Genomic DNA, 4108 nt, shown 5'->3' on the forward strand with positions numbered 1-4108 from the left:
ATAGCAAGTTGGGAGATTTGAGTTCCAAGCATTTGACTAGTGGCGGCTTGGTTCTTTTGAAGTTGCTTCATCTCTCTAAGCTCCTCCAACAACTTAGCAAGCATGTTCCCCTTATCAAACATTCCATCTTTCTGAAATTCATGTGATTGTTGTGGTTCATTGTCAAAATTGGAGTTGAAGTCCCATTGGTTTTGATGTGGGTGATAGCTTGAATCGAAGTTCAAGTTTTCATTGAAGTTCCCCCAATTGTTGCTCCAACCATAATTCGGAGGGTTGTGCCACCCCGGATCATATTCGTCGGAATAAGGGTCATTAGCTTGCCATTAATCACCCACATAGTCAACATGCTCATTCCACTCCGGATAGAGTTCGGGACACCCATCTCCGGTATGACTAAAATTCCCACAAATATCACAGTTGTAGTTAATGTTTTGGTACGGCAAATAACTTTGATTCCATGCCATTACTCCTTTCCGACCATAATTCGCCATAAAAAGAATATTTGAAGATAAACCAATGAAGTCCAAAATTTCCTACGCAACCACAAACAAGAACACCAAGCGTAATTCACGAAAACACAAACTAACAAAAGAAAAGTAAAAACAGAAAATAAGGCTAACTCGACCGAATTTCAAAATACTTTCAATCAATTAAACGCAACCTCATCCCCGGCAACGGCGCCAAAAACTTGTTGGCAATTTTACTCACCAACTTGTTGATACGCATATTTTGTATAACGTTTTTCAAGTATGATTGTTAGTAATTCTTCCTATTTTTGAGGATATTATGCTTGAAAAGGTTTTGTTTTATAGGTTAATTATGCAAGAAAGTCATGGACCAAGAATCAAAGGAAATTGCCAAGAAACGAAGAAAATATATCAAATTGATCCTTGTTCATGAACGGATAGTTTTGTCCTTCTTCAATACCTCAAATGAGAAAGTGTTCTTCATATGAGTTGTTTTAGACATTCTAATCTTTCCAAAACATCAATAATTACATCATTCGGAGTTATATAGCTCAGCTTATGAAGTTTTGAAGATTGACATATTGCATGGTGCATTGAATGACTTGCAGATTTGACCCTTTTCCATTGATTGGATATTTTGGAATACATAAAGATCTCTAATGAATTTCTGTCCTTCATATGAAATAAACTAGACATCTCAAGCTTTCCAATGGCTTAAGAACCAAGTCATTTGGAGTTGCGTACAAAACGTTACGGCTGTCCGAAGTTGGTAGTTGCGATGAAATCAGCCCTGATGAGGAAACTGATCCTGCCGGCCGGCAAGAAGCCTTTGCCCGGCCGGAAAAGCTGCTGTGTCAACTTCTTGCCGGGCAAGGCACATTCCTGCCGGGCGGCAGGACCTCTTTCCTCGGCAGGAATGTCTGACGAATGGTTTTTGCTCCAAGTCCTAATTCTAATTGGATTCTTGCCTCGACTTGAATTCCAATTGTAATAGACTACTAGAACTTCCCCTATATATAGACTCAACTCAAGGCTATGTAATCATCTAGTTTTTCATTGTTTTTCTAGTTTACAAACAATTTAAGTTTTAGTTAATCTCTTTTAGTTTCTTAGAGTTATTTTAAAGACTAAATCCTTCGAAGCTTCGATTCGAAGGCTTGTATTCCGAATAATTCCAGGTTTTTATGCAAGTATTTTTATTTCAATCTCTTATTTTGAATATGTTTATTATTATTGATTGCTTCGTTAATCTAATTATGTCTAGCTAAATTTCTTGACTTGGAATATTGTGAGTAGTATGGATGTTATATTTAAATTCTGAAAACTAATCTTCTATATCTTTCTTTGTTAATGTAATCCTTTGTTATTGAGAGTAATGCTTGTGATTGAGTAGCTAACAATCACATGAACTTAGAATAAATTGTGAGGAGGGGACTTAAGCAATTTAATCGGAAGAGATAACCAAGGCATAATTACAAAGCATGGTCAGACCACCATGTTTGCGTTATGTGGTCTATGTGGATAACTTGTTCTTAATGCTTTGATTATAATTGTGGGTTATTTTCTATTGTCCTGTAAGCCGTGACAGTAAGGATGATTCGGGGTACTCGGGTTATAATAAATCGACTAGTTCTAGCCCGAAAAGTGGGATTAGTGATTTTCGATCTATCCTCCATTGCATGTAACAATTAAAATTGATTGATATAAGTTAGACTTGTAAGGTATCGATAATCCATATGAAAGCAATATTCTGAGTTATTTGTCCTTATTGTTTATTCCTTAGATTATTATTTTCTGTTTTTATTAGTTTTAATTAAAATCACATATACCTTGTCTTTGTTAGTTCAAATAATTCTTAATTAACTATTTTGGTACTAAATTCAATTCCTCATGGGTTCGAATTTTACTTATCATTATATTACTTGATTTATCGACATCGTACACTTGCGATTTTGTGCATCAAGTTTTTGGCGCTGTTGCCGGGGAATTGATATTTATATCAATACAACTTAATTAATTATTTCTTTGAACACTTTTATTTTCTGTTTTTATTTTCAGTCTTTACGCTTGGTGTTTTTGTGTTTTTGGTGTGTAGGTCTTGTGTTGCTCTTTAGTTTATGCGAAGTTCAAGAGACAAGGAATTATTTCCTTTTAATCCCGAGATCGAGAAAACTTGCAAGAAACTAAATAAGCAACGAAAAGAGCGAATCTCCGTACAAAGGGCACTTCGGCGTATTGAGTTTTCTATTGAACAAGAAACTTTTGAGTTGAATTTTGACACATTCGAACTCGAAACAATGGAGGAAGATAGATCTCTCAAACATCACATGTTACCATCTCTTGATGGCGCCACAACGAAAATTGCTAGACCTCATGTCGACGCAAATAACTTCGAGATCAAGCCGGCGTTCATTCAAATGATCACTCACAACCTCTCATTCAATGGGTTGCCTAGTGATGATCCTTCTGAGCATATTATGAGCTTCTTGGAATTATGTAGCACCTTCAAGATGAATGGGGTACCAATGGAGGCAATTTATCTCATTTTATTCCCATTCTCTTTGAAGAATAAGGCCAAGAATTGGTTACAAAATTTTCCTCGAGGTACCATCACTAAGTGGGAAGATCTAGCTAAAAAGTTTTTGGAGAAGTTTTATCCTCCTTCAAAAACGGCGAAGCTTCGCATGGCTATTACCACAATTGCTCAACAAGACTTGGAGAGCCTCTATGAAGCTTGGGAACGGTTCAACGAGTACCTAAGGAAGTGCCCTCATCATGGAGTTCCGGACTAGCTAGTAGTAGAAACTTTCTTCAACGGGCTAAACGGAGCAACACGGATGATGCTTGATGCGGCATCCGGGGGGAGTTTTAGAGCAAAGGAGCCCAAGGAATGCAATGCCTTGATTGAAACCATGGCGGCCAATAATTATGAGCGGTCCTCAATTCGCAAACCGGTTGGAGTTCATGAAGTTGAAGCTATTTCCGCTTTAGATGCCAAGGTAGAAGCTCTAGCCAAGATGATTGACAAATTGACGATGATCCCGCAAACTACATGTGGCCTTCGTGGTGGGAATCACGCCATGGAAGATTGTAGCATGAGCAATGTTAACTTGGTGCAAGGGATGGAGCAAGCCAATTATGTGGATAATCAAGGAAGAGGCCAAAATAATCCTTACTCTAATACTTACAATCCGGGGTGGAAAAATCATCCAAATTTTTCATGGAGCAACACTCAAAATGCGGTGAGGTCTCCACCCGGATTTCACCCACAAGAACCAAGGAGACCAAGTTTGGAAGACATGTTAATGCAACACATGCAAAAGACCGATTCGCTTCTCCAAAACCAACAAGCTTCTATTAAAGGTTTGAAGAATAAAATTGGTCAAATTGCACTATTGGTGGCAAATCGCGCTCAAGGTACATTGCCTAGTAACACCGAAGTTAATCCTAAGGAGCAAGTTATGACAATTACTTTGAGGAATGGGGTTGATCTAAAGAGAGCACCAACCAAGCTTAAAGAGGGAGCACAAGATGAAAAAGTGGTGGAACTTAAGCCATATGTTCCAAAACTTCCATATCCGCAAAGGCCACCGCAAGCGAAAGATGATTCCAAGTTTCTTGACATATTTAGAAAGGTGAAC

The 4108-nt window shown here is 37.9% G+C and overlaps 1 non-coding gene across 1 annotated transcript; it reads right to left on the bottom strand.

The window, feature by feature from the left end:
- Positions 1–3142: 3142 nt before the first annotated feature.
- On the bottom strand, positions 3143–3249 carry LOC126662406 (small nucleolar RNA R71). The gene has a single exon (XR_007635782.1). It is a non-coding gene; the product is annotated as a small nucleolar RNA R71 (small nucleolar RNA).
- Positions 3250–4108: the final 859 nt, after the last annotated feature.

This window comes from Mercurialis annua, linkage group LG8 (assembly GCF_937616625.2).
Source record: "Mercurialis annua linkage group LG8, ddMerAnnu1.2, whole genome shotgun sequence".
In the NCBI taxonomy this organism is placed as follows: Eukaryota; Viridiplantae; Streptophyta; class Magnoliopsida; order Malpighiales; family Euphorbiaceae; genus Mercurialis; species Mercurialis annua.